The sequence below is a fragment of the Erpetoichthys calabaricus genome, chromosome 6, assembly GCF_900747795.2.
Source record: "Erpetoichthys calabaricus chromosome 6, fErpCal1.3, whole genome shotgun sequence".
Lineage (NCBI taxonomy): Eukaryota > Metazoa > Chordata > Cladistia > Polypteriformes > Polypteridae > Erpetoichthys > Erpetoichthys calabaricus.
The window spans coordinates 134,671,592-134,690,582 of record NC_041399.2 but is presented as its reverse complement, the minus strand read 5'-3'; positions in this window follow the sequence as shown (position 1 = coordinate 134,690,582).

Below are 18,991 nucleotides of genomic sequence, written 5' to 3'. Positions count from 1 at the left end.
ACTGCGTAGAAGAGGGCACTCGCCACAATCGTCTGATAGAACATCTGCAGCATCTTATTGCAGATGTTGAAGGACGCCAGCCTTCTAAGGAAGTATAGTTGGCTCTGTCCTCTCTTACACAGAGCATCAGTATTGGCAGTCCAGTCCAATTTATCATCCAGCTGCACTCCCAGGTATTTATAGGTCTGCACCCACTGCACATAGTCACCTCTGATGATCACGGGGTCCATGAGGGGCTTGGGTCTCCTAAAATCCACCACCAGCTCCTTGGTTTTGCTGGTGTTCAGGTGTAGGTGGTTTGAGTCTTCTATGATGTTTTTGATAGCCTTCTGGTTGTGCAGTCCTATAATCCCAAGGAGGGATTGAGGGTCCAGTATACTGATCTGCAAAACCCCTACAGCCCACTTCAATTGGCACACACCAGGCCTTCCATCCACAACTCCGACATTCACCCACCAGCCCCACATACGTGGCCTTCTATCTCTCTAAGGCCTCTTCCATCTGATCTTCCCAGGGAACAGTCAATTCTAGTAGGTCCACCTGTTTTGTTGACTCATACCATAGGACCAAGTCATATACCCATTGAATCAGGAACTTAATCTGATATGGCTCAGCCTTCCAGAGCTCTGACCAAGTGACCTTGCAACTAATCTCTTTCTTCCACATGGTCAATACACCCTAATGTTGCCTTCCCACCAGCCTACTCATGTGCTCGGCTTCCTCTTCTTCCTCTTCTTGGATCTGTTGATGTCTCTCCTTGCCTTGTGTTTTATCATGCAGAGAACTGTAGTGGTGTATAATGACTGGGCTACTGCCTGGGAATGCTATTTGGATGGAAGTGTACTCAGAGGGTTGTGCCAGTCCTGGATACGTACAGAGCCACACATACACCTGGAGCATAAAAGTGGCAATACGCTTGCGTTATTCTGTTGCTGCAGGTAAAGGGATGTCCAATTTGTTTCTTGGCAAGGGGAGAGTATGTATGCTGGTTGTTAAGTCATAAGTAAGTTAAGGCCCCAGGATAAGTTCAGAAATAGTTACCTGCGAGGGGTTCAATCACTCGTACACACCATCATGTTTGTGTGCATGAAGAGAAGATATAGAGAACATTCACTTGCTTAGAGTGCGACATGGGGTGAGCATCTCAATGTTTTTGTGATTTGCTGAAACTAGTAGATGTGAACTAGGACTGACCAGGTAAAAATAAGGTCTGCAAATAAAACAGCAGCAACCACAAGAGCATTTATGTTCAAAACTGTACAGCATTTTGGAACAGTGACAGTAGACATTTTCATGTATAAATAGATATTTTTACCTCCATGAATTTAGAGTCCATAAAGGTGTTTAAGAAATATTATTAAACCTGATTTTAAATTTGTCTTCCCCTTTTTCATTTATCAAGTGGAAGATGCTTCCTGAACTGAAGGTGGAAGAAGATTCTTTGTTTTTTTTTTGCTTTTGTATCATTACTTGCATGTTTTTTTGGAGCCACTGTAAATAATATGCATATTCAATTTGTTTTTTGCCTTTTTATTTTTTTATTTTTTTGCATTGAACTGTGCTTTAATTGATGCATGACACTCTACTGTGAATTGTTGATGCTTCATATAGTAGTTCTGTCTTTTCCACATTTTTGTGTCTTTGTTTCTTGCTCTCATACTGGTTTAGCTCTGGTCATAAACTACCAGATGCCCGGGTATTAGGTCAGTGAAGGCCTTTTGTCACTGCACCTAGAGCTCGAGTCACTCTTTTTACTGCAGTGACTCTGGTCCTCCTATGAATTGTCCAAATGCCAACTGTTTCCAGCTCTGCCTGACTCCTTTGCTTTATTGATCATGATTTTGACAGCTGGCTTAAAACGTAGTGCATTACTTTTCCCAGATCCTTTTAAATAATGTGATTATATTCACTGGTTGGCTGGTTTTGGACTGCCTGGTCAGACAATCTCTCAGAACTAAGCCATCACATTTGAGCTTGTGCTCTCCTCCTGAACCTTACCTGACAGTAATATTGAAGCCAATACTGAAAGACTTCAAAAAAACAAGCACCCTATTGAGACGATGATTTTGTAATTTTCACTAGAAATTCCATGCTTTGGAACCTATTTTGTTTTCTTGCTTTACTGAGGACAAATTTTTGAGTCAATAAAATAAATAAGCAAATTAAAATTGAATCCATTTTTCTAAATTGCCATTACAGGTTTGTAAAAAGAAGAGTTCTATCACAGTCTGAAATAATATATTATGCTCCACAGTGCTGCAAACTCAATTACTAACAAGAGGATGAGCACAGTTAAATTGTTTTGATTCTAGTATGGCAAGGAAATTCATTTCATGTTTATGCATGTATTAAAAGGGGAGCTGGAATTGAACATAGCAGATACTAAAAATGTAGACAGTGAATTAAAAAAGAAGGAACAGAATACGTTCCTGGTATAGCTTGTAATATGTGACATGAGTTTGACAACCATTGTTAATTGGAAATATGTGATTTCAATTAATAAAAAATAGTTTTCACCTGATGGTTTTATTTTTAGAGACATTAAATGATTAGGAAAAAAACCAATGACAATCTATATTGTGACACAATATGGTATAATTTGAGATAATCTTTGAAAACACAAAAATGTACACCAAAATGAAGATTTATAACTTGAGGAAAGCAGACTTTATGAGGATGAGAAAGTATCTACAAAAACTCAGCAACTATAAATGATAGTTGGTGTCACTTCGGTGATTTATGGATACTGATTCAAAATACATTTATTCCAAAAACCAATAAAACAAAAAGATCACAAAATCAGCCAAATTGGATAAACAGGAACATTATTTAAAAAGTAAAACTGAAAAAATCACTGTATAAGTGATTATTTAAAAAGTCAGATAATTCTGATGTAGTGGAATACCAGACACTACAGCAAGAGATCAAAAAAAGCATTTGGAATGTCAAAAAAGAAGCTGAAATAAAAACTGCTAATGTAGCCAAGACAAACAGCAATCTTTTCAGTACTACTCCAGTAAAAGGAAGCTAAAAGAGAATTTAAGAAACCTTACGGACACAAATAGAGAAATCATTGAAAATCCAAAGGAAAGAACAAATGGACTGAATAAATATTTCAAGCAAGTATTTGTAAAGGAAGAAACAAGTGAAATGCCTCATACATAAGTAAAAAAACAAACTAAGAGTTCATAGATTTTAAAATAGAAGAGTCAGATGTGCTTCAAGCCTTCAGTGTGTTGAAGACTAATAAAAGCCCGGGACCTGATGAGATTTTACCAATTGCATTGAAAGAAATAAAAGACGTCATCATTAAACCCATATTAGGCATATTTGAATACTGGAAAGTTGCCAATGTGACTCTAAACCAAATGGATTCTGGTAATTACAGTCCAATAAGTCTTAGTTCTGTGCCATGCAAAATAATGGAACTATAATTAGAAATAAATTACAAAATTACCTAGAAGAAAATTATATACTGTAGGATGACGCTAAATAGCGCCTGTCCCGACACAGATTGGATACGGGAGGGATGTGTAAAATAAATAAACTGTTTATTTTTCTTCCTCTGTGGGGGCATGTCTTCCCCATGTCCCACAGGCAATACACAGTCCCAACCACAGCACACAATGAAACACTAAAGCACTTCTCTTTACTCTCGGCACCACCACTCCTCCTCAGCAAGCTTTGTCATCCTCTCACCCGACTCTGGCCGCTGAGTGGTGGTTGCTGGCTCCTTTTATAGTTCACCTGGAAGTGCTCCAGGTGCTTGATCACCGAGTTCTGGCTGCACTTCCAGGTGTAATGAACATGCTGCCCACATGGGGTCAGGAGTCCCAAACACAGAACCCACTGGCGGTGCCTGCGGGACCTAACAGGGCTGTGCCAAACTCCAATTCCCAGGGAGCCTTGTGGGAAACCGAGGCACTACTCCACCCCAGGGGGGCAGCCATCTAGCATCCAGGGGGAGGTATTGCAGTGTCCAGGGCTGCTCCCCCCTGAATATAGTGTGCAGGGGCGTCCCAGCTGGGCATGGACGCCAGCCGCCTACCACAATACTAACTAGCAGCCAGCATGGGTTTAAGAGAGATAAGGTCCTAACAAACCATTCTTTAACATTTTTTTGAAGACACAACAGGAATAGTTGACACAAACAGCATATGACATAATTTACTTGGACTTCCAAAGATTAATTCTGAAACTAGAAGCTTAAAGCTTCAGAGGTAACCTATAAAACTGGATCTCTAGTTGGTTATCAGAAAGAGACACTGAGGAGGCTGCAAAAAGAATTCAAAAAGACCTGGACAACCTTCAGAACTCTGTGAACATCTGGAAAATGCAGTTTAATGTAGAAAAGTGCAAGAGCTACACATGGGAAAAAGGAACATCAATTATAAATACAGGAAGGGAAACACTGCCCTGCAGGAAGCAACCTCTGAAAAGGATTTAGGGGTATATATTTACACAACATTTTAATTGACTAAGCAATGTACAGAAGCAATTTAAAGGTACATAAAATGTTAGGTTATATCATACAAACTGTTAAATCTAAGTTAAGGGATGTTGTGCTTAAACAATATAATGTACTAGTAAGACGGTATCAGGAGTATTGTGTGCAGTTCTGATCACTACAGTACAAGAAAGACATAGCAGCACATGAAGCTGTGCAGAGGAGGACAATCAGGTACATCCTAGGATTTAAAGACATGTCCTACTCTCACGGACTCAAAATATAAATGTTTAGTTTTTGAGTAGAGGAGACTGCATGGGGCCATAATCCAGGTATTTAAAATCATCAAAGGCATTGATAAAGTATATCTAATGACATTCTTTTAGCTTAAGGGTAAATCATGTACTCAAGAACATCAGTGGAAATTATGTAGAAGTACCTTTAAAATGGAAGCCAGGAAGCACTTCTTTATGGAAAGACTAGCAGGACTCTGGAACAAATCACCAAGACATGTAGTTGAAATGGAAACCTTGACAACTTTTAAGAAAAATCTGGATGAGCTATTGGGACAGCTGAGCTATTAGCTTAACGAACAAATTTCTCATGTTTTTTATGTGACTACAATGTGGCAGCTAGGAGGGCTCCTACAAACTAAGTTACGGAAAATCCTTAGTATATTTAGCATGTCATGTTTTCTGGAAACTTGGTAAGGAAATAACAGATGGGTTGTTTATCCAGCATAGCATTAAGGCTGACATTGTGCTGCATTTTTCAGTTTATGTGGGCCGATCAAGAACAAAATCTGAATCAGGATTTGGTCTGGCATCTCCCCAAGAAGTAATCAAATAATCATAATAATAATAATACATTTTATTTATATAGCACCTTTCCCATGCTCAAGGCACTTTACAGAGCTTAAGAAAGAACGGCAGGGTATACAGTATATAGTATTGTACTAAAACAAGTAAATAAATAAAGAAGAGTAAGATAGTAATTCAGAGAAAAGCCTAACAGACAACAAAATTGATGGTCTAGCACACACATACAGGTTGCATGAGCATCTTGACATAGAGGTAAACTGAAAGAAGAGAAATAAAGTCAGGTAGAGCTAAAAGCCTTCCTGAACAGATGAGTTTTGAGTTGTTTTTTAAAAGAATTCATGGAGTCAGCTGATCTAATTAATTTCGGTAGGTCATTTCAGAGTCTGGGCACTATACAAGTGAGGGCCCTGTCACCCATGGAATGTAGATTAGTGTGAGGTATAACAAGATTGCCAGAATCAGAGGACCTTGTGCACGGACAGACACATAGTGATGGAGAAGGTCACTGATGTAGTTTGGCGCAAGGTCGTTTAAGGCTTTGTAGGTTATTAGTAGAATTTTATATTCAATTCTGTAAGACACAGGGAGCCAGTGAAGGTGAAGCAGGGTGTTGTTTGCTTGCTGCTGCTGGTCTGTGTGAAAACTCTTGCAGCCGAGTTTTGAATAAGCTGGAGCTGTGCTATAAGATTAGAAGGGGCACCTGTCAGTAGGGAATTACAATAATCGATGTGGGATGTGATAAAAGCATGGACAAGTTTCTCAGCATTAGAAAAGGAGAGGAAGGAGCGAACATGGGATATGTTACAGAGGTGAAAGTAAGAAAGTTTCTTAATGTGATTTATGTGGGCGGAATAAGAAAGGGAGGAATCAAAAATGACACCAAGATTCTTTGCAGTAGAGGGAGGTCTGATGAGATCACCGCCAAGATGGACTGGGAAGGAGCTCATTTTATTAAATTGCACTTTAGTCCCAATTTACAGGAGTTCAGATTTTTTGCAATTTAATTTTAAAGAGTTCTACTCCATCCAGGTTTTAATTTCACTGAGGCAAGTTGTGAGCTGAGAGAGTTCTGATGAAGTTCCACTTTTAACATTGAAACAGAGTTGAGTATCGTCTGCATAAAAATGATAACCCAGTCCAAAGCTATAAATAATATGGCCAAGGGGAAGCATATACATACGGAAAAGCAGAGAACCGAGGACAGAGCCCTGTGGAACCCCTTGTATGACTGACGCAGTGCTGGACCTGCTGTTGCCAAGACTAACAAACTCTTGCCTATCAGTCAGATAGGACTTAAACCACTGGAGGGCAGTGCCAGAGATACCCAGCATGTTCTCCATTCTGGACAGTAGAATGTCAAGTCTAACAGTGTCAAATGCTGACTGAGTTCTAACAGAATTAATATGCTGGTTTGTCCAGAGTCTGCTGCCACAAGCAAATCATTTACCCGTAGCAGAGCAATTTCAGTGCTCTGAAACCAACCTGAAAAGTTTCCATCAAATTATTAGACGTTAAGTAGTTGGTGAGTTGGGAAGCTACAACATGCTCAAGAAGTTTTGACAAAAAAGGTAAGTGGGAAATAGGCTGAAAATTCTTAAGATTGTCAGGATCAAGACCAGACTTTTTTAACATTGGGGTTACAGAAGCGATTTTAAAAGTGAGCGGCACAAAGCCAGTGTCAAGGGATGACTTTATTATTGTTGCAATAGTCGGGATTATGGCATGAAGGCAGGATTTAAGAAGTGTGGTGAGGATGGGGTCCAGTACACAAGTAGTCGGCTTAAAGAACAAATTAGCCAACAATATAAAATATCACAGAGCATAGGCTTTTTTCTCTTCTTCAATCAATTAGACAAATATTTACAGAACAGATGAGTATTCAATTGCTTCTTAAATACATCAAGGGAGTTAGCAGTGTAGATGGAAGTGGGTAGCCCATTCCACCAATTAGGGAACTACACAGGAAAAGAGTCTGGAATAAGACTTGATATCACACATAGGTGGCATCACCATAGCAACTCATCATCCATTTTCCAACCCGCTGAATCTGAACACAGGGGTCTGCTGGAGCCAATCCCAGCCAACACAGGGCAGGAACCAATCCCGGGCAGGGTGCCAACCCACCGCAGAACACACCAAGCACACACTAGGGCCAATTTAGAATCGCCAATCCACCTAACCTGCATGTCTTTGGACTGTGGGAGGAAACCGGAGCGCCCAGTGGAAACCCACGCAGACACGGGGAGAACATGCAAACTCCACACAGGGAGGACCCGGGAAGCGAACCCAGGTCCCCAGGTCTCCCAACTGCGAGGCAGCAGCGCTACCCACTACGCCACCGTGCCGAGCAACTCACCAGTGTCTCCATATACACAGGTGCTGACCCACTGACTACTCTGTAGGCAAGCATCATGGATTTGAAATTAATGCTTGCTGATACATGGAGCCAATACAGTGACCTGGGGCCTCATGTATAAATGGTGCGTACGCACAAAAATATTGTGTACGCTTGTTTCCATGCTCACATCATGATGTATAAAACACACATTCTCACTCCAGCTCAATCCATTGCATATGCAAGTTTTTTGGCTCAGTTTTGCAAACTAGTGGCACCCAGCGTCAAAGCAGTGCTACTGTTCCTGTGTGGTTTCCCTTTATTTTTTAAGATTCACATCTCTGACTCAGCTTTATCAAATATACTGAAATTAACCACATATCATTTATTATTTTAAGGCATCTGATTGTAATCAACCTGTAACCATATAATGGTGCACGGAATAGCCAAACTATTGCAAATACCATAGCTGCTTTAGCGTTGTTACTCTCAGGGCACCACTCAGAGTATTTTAACCCACTGTATCTGAGTATGGAATCACAGCTATACAGCAGCTGATTAGAAAGTTCTATGGCGGGCTATGTCGAGAGCAGAGAGAATTATCAGGATACAGCTTCTAGCACACACTGCCTTAGCCATGGGCACAGTCTATTTGATCTTCTCCCATTCAGCAAACTCTTCAGAGCCTTTCCTGTAGGGACCTCATGGTTCAAAAATAGTTTCATCCCAAGAGGTATAGATGCGCTCAATCAGTCCATCAAGTTCTCCTTGTAGTACTGTTTGTACTTATAAGTACAATTACCTCACTGTAAACTTGCACTACAGCTGTAATATTGCAAAACCTGAGCCACTTATGCTTTCATATGGTAAATTTTTCATTGTATTATTATTATTATTGTTGTTGTTGTTGTTATTTTATCATTTTATAGGAAAATAAGTTTATGGAGGATATGCATATTGAATCTCATTGTACCATACAATAACAATAAAGGAATTAAATTCAATTCAATAGAAGAAAGCGCTTATTTACAGATGATGCTGACTGGCTTCTAAGTCGATTTAGATTTCCAAGCGCTATCTTCTTGGAGGTCTTGATATCATTTTTAAGATGAAATGCAGTAAAGTATGTATATTACATCATACAGATACATTTTTAACTTAATTTAAATAATGTACTGTTAATAATTAAACATGTGGGCAAGGTGGTGCAGGAGTAGCGATGAGCTGGCACCCCGTTCAGGGATTGTTCCTGCCTGTGTGCTTGCTGGGACTGGTGCAACCCTGAATGTATAGATGGACAGAATAATTAAACATGTACTATGAAGATATTCCAATGTTCCTTAAACGTTTTGAAGAATCAGTGCTCTAAGCTTACAGATGGCTTGACATTTATTACAGAGCTGATTATGTGGCGATTGGTTACTTGAACAAAGAAAAGGAATGACAGGAATTGGAGTTTAGTACGTTTGAAAGAGACAGTATTGCTGCAATAAATTATTTCATCGAGGATCGCGCACGGCACAGCAGGCATCATTAAAGAGACAGGAACAATCTCTGGACATGGTGCCAACTCGTCACTACCACTGCACCACTGTGCCCCCATGTTTAATATATGCTTTAATTCCTATCATCATGAAAATGATATCAAGTATACATCTTAGTATTTAAATTGTTCAGAGAGCTGTAATATCATGAATGTAATGTATTCTGGGTCCTATCAGCATAAGAGAAAGCCCGTGATTCACACAAATAGAGTACACAGAAGAACACATAGAATATGAAGTATTTAACATGCTACTTTAGTTACAATGGGATTTGAGAAACTAGCAAATTAAACGAGTTTAAGATGAAGTTTTGACGTTCTACTATAATGACATAATAAACTAGGTGTTTAAAGTGGAAATTTCTAGATTAAAGTTGACATTTCAACCTTTTTTTCCCACTGTGTCCCTGTTTTTTTTTCTTTTCTCTGTTCCCTAATACTCTTCCAGATGGTGGGCTACGACTCGTCTTTTCAAAGCGACTTTGAGATATCTGACCACTTCACTGTGCGACTTTCTAAATTTGAACTTTCGAGTTTCTCTGCCACTCAATGTCACTCGATCAACTTCCTTTAGTTGTTTATACCACTGCTTAAACCAACAAATAGTACGTTTTTCCTAGCCTCCACTTGGTATTCACTGAAATTGTTTATTTTCCCTGTGCTTTTGCCATTGTCTTTTCACAGAACGCTGAACTTAAGGGGCTATTTATATTAATTTGCATATTCAAAGAGGCATAATCATGGGAGGAGTCGGGTTTGGGCGGTAGGCACGTGCATGTGTGTTACATTTTATGCTGACCAGAATTTATGTAGCGGAATAACGTGGAAGTTGGTGTACACACAGATTTATGCATCTGGATTTTTTTGTCAGTACACCATGTTTTAGTGTGAATTTTACACACGCCGTTATACATGAGGCCCCTGAAGAGAGGATGGGCTGCTGCATTCTGGATCATCTGGCTTCATAGCACATGTGGGTACTCCTGCTAGAAGCGAGTTGCAGTAGTCCAGACAAGACAAGACCAGAGCCTGGACAGATGTTCTGTTACATATTCTGTCAAATAAGGTCTGATCTTATAGATGTTGTAACCGCACGCACAAGAAACAGTAGAAAAATAGTCAGAAAAAGATAGCTGCTCATCAATCACCACCCTAAGGATGCATAGAGACTTGTAACACAGTAAGCCAAGCTGTACAGAGATGGGGAGTTGACCAGACTGGTTGGCTGAGATCACAAAAAGCTTGGTTTTTGCCAGGTTGAGCTGTAGATGGTGGTCCTTCATACAGGATGAGTTATCAGTAAGACATGCAGAGACTTTAGCCAATACCATATTGTCCTTCAGAAGGAACAACAGGTACAGCTGTGTATCATCGGCATGATAAGAGAACCCATGGGATTGGATGATGGAGCCCAGCGAGGTGGTATACTGAGAGAAAAGTAGTGGACCCAACATTGATCCTTGGGGTACACTTGTGCATGTCTGGTGTGCCTTTGACAACTCACCTCACCATGCTGTAAGATCTGCCCAAGATGTAGCATTTCCAGCAATGCCAGTGTCACACAGGGTGACAAGATGGATGTCATACCATGTCAAAGGCAGAAGGGAGATCTATGAAGATCTGTAAGGATGACATGTTGGTACCTGTAGCAAATCATAGCTGGTCGACCACCGTTAGTAGAGCGCTCTCAGTTGAGTGGTTCCTCTTGAAGTTAAGCTGGTTGGTATCAAGCAATCCATTCTGTACAAGAATGGAATAGACCTAGTTAAAGACAGCATGTTCAAGTGTTTTGGAAAGAAAGGAAAGTAGAGAGACTGGCCTGTAATTGTTAACTTGGGATGGATTCAGCGTTGCTTTTTTGAGAAGTAAGGTTATAAGAGCATGTTTGAAGATGGTGGGAATTCTGCCTGAGCGAGGTATGAATGATGTGTGTAACTGCAGTAATGAGTAAGGGGGAGATGACCTGAAGTAGCTGAATCAGTTGGTCTATGCAACTGGCTTAATCATAGAACCTGTGGGGTGTGCCTTGTTTTACTTTATTTTGAGGCTATAGTCCATGTGAAAATCTACCTTTAAGTGTAAACTCCCACGATGTAGACTTGACCATGTGAGGCAGAACTTTCACAAGTTGCTATTGGAGTCCAAGCATGTTGGGGCTCTCAGAAACCTGGATTTGTTTTTGAGTATTTTAAGGGCAGACCGCTGAGCTCCTTTACATTTTTATGAAATTGGAGATTTTAACATTGGAGTCCATAAGGGCTACAATTTAAATCCATACATTTTCTGTCTTGTGCATTCTAAACCGAATACTGTGGGTGTCAGAGACCACCAAAACAGTATAAGGATAAGGAAAAAACTGATTAAAGATAGGCAATGTCTGGCCTGCGCAATGTACAGTAATTATAATTACTGAGTGCTAGGATCAGTGCAAAGCAGGAATCAGCGCTGAGCAAAATACCAGGCCATTACAGAGGATCAGAATATGCTTGTTTTCTTAATTAAAATCACAATATATCACATCAGAATTTAAATGTTTTTAAATGCAATGTTTCTCACTTAATGTCAATTACATAACAGAAAACTGCTGAAAATCCACCACTACTGTCACCACTTTCATGAATGGTCATATCTACTAATTTTTTATTTTTTAAACGTGCTTTTTCCAGGTTAAATGGAGCTGGAGAAATTAGTTGAAGGCAGGAAACTTCACCAGTCCATTGCTCACACCAACACCTGGTCAACGTAAAGTTGACAGTTAAGTTTGTGAAATGTATTTCAGCTGAGGGATAAGCTAAATCCCTTTCTCTGCTTTGTTTGGACAGGCCAATATAAACAAGAGGTGGTCAACATAGTCACTGAATATTGGCATTTAACTTACTGTATTAGGCTAAGCAGAATAAGACACCCAGAAAATAAATGAAAAATGTACACAATCACCTTCCAGCAGCCCGAAGAGTGTTGGAGAGTTAAGGAGTGGTTCAGAGTCAAGCCAGAGACTGAGTCACTTACCCTCAAGGTGTTCTCAAATTTATTTAGTCTCACCACAGCTCTATACCCTTTTGTTTATTCTTTTTTTCCTGAGGACATTGTGCTAAAGAATGTTAGGGTTGATATTATACTTATTTTGGACTTTTTTATTAGGATGGCACAGTTTTAGTGTCAAAAGTGAATCAGAAGAAAACACACAAAGACACAGAAAAAGAATTCTAACTACACATAGACATGACTGACTCAGGATTCAAATATGGGTTACAGGAGCTCTGAGGAAATGGTAGTCATCACACAATTTATAAAGAAAACAAAATATGTCACACAATCTTCACCATAAGCATCTGTTTTATTTGGTGTAATAGAAAAAGGCAATGTAAGAAAAGTAAATACTTAGGGTTTCATGGGTCTTGGGGAGCTGCAGTGGCTGCAGGTTTTCATTCCAGTCACTTTCTTCATTAGTAATCAATTGCTCTTACTGAGATAACAAACATTTTTTGTGGTAATTTTTCGTGACTTGCTTTTAAAGATTCAGAGCGCTTCTTTGTTTTATTTTCGATAAACAGCAATCAAACGATAATGACATACAAATGAGTTGACCAGCTAATTCAGGGGTCTAAAATGTTTCTGAGGGGCCACCATTTTCACTTTAACTATTTTTTAAATTACAAACTACATTGCATCATTAATAAAACACATTACTGACTTCCATGACTAGGTATTGCTTTACTACCACCACAACAATCTGTTAATTTTATTTGTTCTAAAAGCCCCATCAAAGTGTTTTGTGGAAAAGAGCAGGTCATTATTTTCCTTTTACCTTATAGATTTGATCTGATGTCCTTTTTGAAGTTTATCCTTTTTGATTATTTCATTAAAACATACTGTATGAGGAAGACACAGATGCAAATGGTTATCATTTGACTCACTTTGCTCTTCATTCCTGTTTGACTGCTGGCTAAGGAAAAGTGAATCAATTAAGCAGACTGAATTATAAAACACAAATCATTTAAAATTATGGCAGACGTCTGTTCCATTAGTAACTGATTACTGTTTACGAAGCTGGCTGGAATGAACCCTGTCGCCACTGGGTCCTTCCAGGATTGAGGTTGACAAACGTAGTCAATAGTTTAAGATTGGATACTGAAGCTGGTGTAGGGACATTCACATTTGCCAGCAGATCCATGGCTCTTTGCTGCTTGCTTTGTACATTCTTTTAATTCCCCTTAATGGTTTCCTTCTTAGACTCCTTCTGTGTCTCACTTCTTCAAGCCCTGGGGTCTCAGTGCTTTTCTGTACATCTTGCGGGCCTAAATTTCACTTTCTTTCATATCCCTGTCATTTAAATGTATCTTTAGACACTGTCTGTCCTTTAATTTTAACAGTCTGAAGAGTAGGATCCTAAATATTGAGATAACAAATGCTCAACTTTATTGTCCCTGCAGTAATGTTAAGCTCATGCTCTCCTTCTATTTTTCTAAATTCCCTATAAATAGTGATGAATTTTGCAAGCTTTACATTGAACCTCTTATTATACAACTTGTACACAACTCAAACTACATACATTTGGATTTTTAGACAGTTCAGTATTTAACTCCATAATGTGCTTGCCTATAAATTATATGCTATTGTCTTCTAAGATCATTCTTTTCAAGACACTATTTATACCTTCATTCATATAATTTCTGAAGATACTATGAATATTAATGCTGAAAGCAGGCACCTCTTTCTCCCACTGTGCCTGATTCAGTCCAGCTCTGACTCTCCTTTTGTCCTAAGGATTGCCGACACGTTAATATCTAATTTAGAAATGAGTCTTCTCTCTCTGAAGTCCACTGCTATTTTCTATCACATTTCTCGTATATTGTTCTACTTTATTCTGTCAAAAGCTTCACAAAATCAATGAAGTATACAAACAATTCTTCATCAAACTCTCGTCTTCTGTCACACAATATCCTCATTACAGCTATTGCTTTTCTCTCGCCAAAACCTTCACTGAATTCTCAATTTTTCCTAAATCGTCTGGGCCTGGTGCAATTCTAAACAATATCTGAAATGTCAAAAGCCCAGGTAACCGGAAAAGACGTGAGTTTGAAATACTTAGATGGCAGTGTGTTTCACCTGCAAATTACAACTAAAAGAAAGGCTGTCAAAGTTGTGAATATAAAAATTGGATGGACCTTCATAACAGACTTTAGCAACTGTTCATTGTCTTTTTTATAGTTATTTTTGCTCACACTTACAGTCTGAAATAGATTAAAGGGGAAGATTACTTTTTTGAAATATGGGTTCATTATAACATTTCCCAGGGCATTTGATGATACCAAACTCATTTTTTTTTTAAATTTTGCTTTGCATTTTTATAAATTGTACTTTTCCCCTGAAATGCACGTTTTCAAAGTGGCCTTTGAAAAAATAAAATAAACTCACCGGTTTTCTTGGTTTGTCACTTCCAGTAACTTCACACACATCTAGAGTTGTTTATCGATTTTTAATTTGTTCCTATATTTTAGAATGATAAGAAAAGAAATACTCCATTTATGAGACAAACAATTTGCTGAGATTCTTTACAAGGACTGCTAGAGCCATAGTAAGCTGTGAGGTGTGCATATTACTCGCATGAGATAAGGAGGGTCTTAATGTTGAATGATCTTTTCTAATAAGCATAGGAGTAGTGAAAGGATCAAAACGTGCAATATAAATGTATAATGGATAAAGAAATGTTATAAAAAATCTAATAAGTCAGAAAGCAAGAATTTCCCTTTCAAACTTACGATAACAGCGAATATCCACTTCAACTTGGCCTAAGTTGACTTGCCATCCATGGGGGTCACTGAAGGATCTACAGCAGAATGAGTTTGTCAGACTAAGATGGAGTAAATAGTGCTAGAACAATTACATGTGTTGTACAAGTAGAACTTACATCAAGGCACTAGGCCACAGACCACCACTAAGCACTGTTTTTGTTTGATCATTAAGGAACAAAACTTATGGTGTTTATGGTTTCAGTAAATACTTCCTATATTTTGAATACACAGATGTAGTACGTCCATTTTTACCAGACAGGACTCAAAGAGTCAATGGTTGTCTATCTGATATGCTGGGTTAGGGTCCCTTTGGGGCTGTGTCTTTTCAACTTTTTTGTATATTTTCTACACCAGTGTTTCCCAAACTCGGTCCTGGGGAACCCCTCTGGCTGCAGGTTTTTGTTCCAACCGGATTTCTAATCAGTGACAACACCTGATAGCACTGATCTCATTTAATTAGCTGGTATTTTTTTTTATTTTATTCGACATTCAGAAAAGCATAACAGCATGATTTTTTACATTTATAAGACATTTAGAAATAATTCTGCTTTTGCTATAGATTTAAATGCTTAACTCTCTTTTATTGATTTCATTATACTTTGCCCTTTCTCTGTGCAGTTTTTTCCCCTTCGTTGTGTCTTAATAATGACAATTTAAAACTAGCAGATTAAATATCCAGGCAAACAACACTGAATAATCAAAAGCTGGAACTATTTTAGAGTTAGACCCACTAATTAGTAAATAATGGATTAATTAAACAATTAGAAGACCTAGAAAAGTAGAATGAAAATCAAGATGAAAATACTGTTAAAAAGAAAAAAAATACATTATTCCCATATAACTGCTTGGTACATTTTAATATTTTTTTTTTAGCAAACTTAGTTTTCTAATTTCTATATTGTTCCCTAAACACAGAACTTGGGAAATATCAGTTCACTTAATTAGCCCAGGAGCTCAATTAAAAACAGAAGCTGGATGGAACAAAAACCTGCAGCCACAGGGGTTCCCCAGGACCGAGTTTGGGAAACACTGCTCTACACTAATTGCTGTCACAGTAAATATGAAATCAGGATCATCTTAAAATTTACTGATTCAGTGATTGTTAGCCTACTAAATAAGAATGAAGCCAGTCGTGATACACAGGTCGATGATTTTATGAACAGGTGTGATGAGTATTTTCTACATGTAAATGATACAAAAACTAAGGAACTTTTAAGTGACTTCAGAAGAAACACCATTCACTCACAAGAAACAATCATTAAAGACCAAGCAGTGGAGATTGTTGACAATTATAAATATATTTGGACAATCATTGTCTCAAAACTGACTTTTAAGGAAACCACAGAAACCACCTGCAAAAAGGAACAGCAGCATCTCTACTGTTTAAGGAAGCTGGGTCTTTTTAATGTGAGTACTGTACTACCAATTATGTCACTCTTTTCTTAATCTTCTATTGAGTTTATTCTTACTTATGCTCTTCTGGGCTGGTTTGGAAATCTAAATGTCATCAAAAAAAACAAATAAATTAAATTGTAAATTGGAGCAAAAAATAACAAAGGTCTCAACAGTTCAGTCTTACAGACCTGTTTAACAAGCAAGTATTACAGACTGTATTTTGTCAGACAGAACCCCCACCCTTCCCACTACATTCTCAATTTCAATTATTGCCGTTAGGTTAGAGGTTCACAGTTCAAATGCCATTAATCTTCTAAATAAGTTCAATTTTAATAAATATCCACAGAATTAAATCATAGGATGAACAGTTAGCATTTGTATCAATCATCAGTCAAGGCTAAATGTTGGTTTCATCTTTATATCTGATATGTCTGATCTATTGTTTAACCATAAGTATTATGTTCACTGCTACATTTGATTTATTTGTACTACTTTTATGTTTGATGGCTGTGTTCTTTGTGATGTGTTTTAATGCTATGTGATGGTCTCTCTGTAAAACCTGCTGACAAACCAAATTTCCCTCTTGGGACAATAAAATTGAATTGAATTGAACCGAGTTTCACTTCACAGGTTGTGGTGAATGGAAAATCAAAAGGAGATTTTGTGTATATCTATGCTAACAATTGTAGGTATAAAAACAATAAAGTAAAGCACAAAGTAAATTCACCAAAGTTTGAACTAGGTTGCTATCCTATATATGCTCCTTGAGTACCTGGTCAGTTCTTGGCTGTCTTTGAATATCATCCACCATACTCTAAATGTGCAATTGCTATAGACACTATCATTAATCATACTGGAAAGGTTGTAGGAATATCAACTGGATGTCTCGGTCTCTTTCTTGACAGTTTTATTTAAGGTACTTTATAATCAATTCTCCCTCTTTATGAACAGTATATCAAATGTTACTAAAATGGACAGAGAATTACAAATCTCTGTTGTTACCTTTCACAGCACTTGATATTGAAGGCTGAAAAGTCTAAACAGCCAATTGATCTTGAAACAATGAGAATTGGGCTCAACTTGCAAGGTTACATTGATTAAATAGGAGGAAGGATTTACTATCTCAAATGAAAAGATAGAAATAATGATGCTCTCTTCCTGACGTAAAACTAAATGAAACCTCTAACCTAAAATCATGTGATCGCTTCTGCCAAAGAAGGGGCAATGCCTTGCCAGAAATGGCTTTAAGGACAACAAGTTACAAGTCTTCCTAGCAGCTGCTGGTGCTCTCTGCCACAGCTTATATCTCCAACAGCTTTTGGGCTGCTTGCATTAAACAGATACTATTTCCATGAAGCTACTGTATGTCAGATATTATATGGTCAAAAAGCTACAACTCTCTTCCTTCCTGCCATTTATCCAGGTATTCAAACTTAAAAGAGTAACTGACTTACAGCTTTTCAATTTGGGAAATGCAAGTGCAGGTTTTCCCTCCTTTGTGTGCTACATTCATCCATGCATCCATTTTCCAACCCATTGAATCCGAACACAGGGTCACGGGAGCCTGCTGGAGCCAATCCCAGCCAACACAAGGCGCAAGGCAGGAACCAATCCCGGGCAGGGCATCAACCAACCGCAGGACACACACACACACACCCTCACACACCAAGCACACACTAGGGACAATTTAGAATCACCAATCTACCTAACCTGCAGGTCTTTGGACTGTGAGAGGAAACCGGAGCACCCGGAGGAAACCCACGCAGACACGGGGAGAACATGCAAACTCCTGTGTGCTACATTCTGAAAAGAAAATGATGTCAGTTCATTCTTTTCAAATATTAAGAAGATCATCCTGTTAAACCAAAATTATCAAAGAAATGATGCTGCTATTCCATAAAAGGTCTTTTCAACCTCAGTATACTCTTTATAATGGACATGAAAGAGCCACAATATACCAAAACAGACAGATCCTAGGGCTGAGAGTGTAGAGGGGACCAGAATCCTATTATCAGTGTGTGAATTATTCCCTGGCATTTAGGGCAGCACACAATGGATGCAGGTTTTCATTCCATCCAGTTTACTAGTTTGAAGACAGTCCTTACTGATAAAGAAATGTTATATTTAACTATATTGCTTGTTAGTGCTTTCATTCATTCAAGACAAATTTGAATTATATTGGAATGCTCGCACATGGTACTGAAGGGCCACAGTGCCATACGTGATCACTTCAAACAGTTTCTTAAATGGAACCCATTTATTTGCTGCTACAACAATATGTTATTTGGGCTTAATTTTAGTTAACTCACTTGTTACACTTCAGAACCTGTAACTGCCTAATTTAGTTTTAAGCAGTTGCATTGTATTAGGGTCACCCAAGAAAAACTGGTCCTAGGCGAGGGATGTGACAAAGAGCGGTTCAGAAAATCTCCTATGATGCATACAAACATTGGATGGCGTATTCCCTCGCTCGGACGCAGGTCACCGGGGCCCCCCTCTGGAGCCAGGCCTGGAGGTCGGGCTCGATGGCGAGCACCTGGTGGCCGGGCCTGCACCCATGAGGCTCAGCCAGGCACAGCCCGAAGAGGCAAAGTGGGTCCCCCTTCCGATGGGCTCACCACCTGTAGGAGGGGCCAAGGAGGTTGGGTGCAGTGT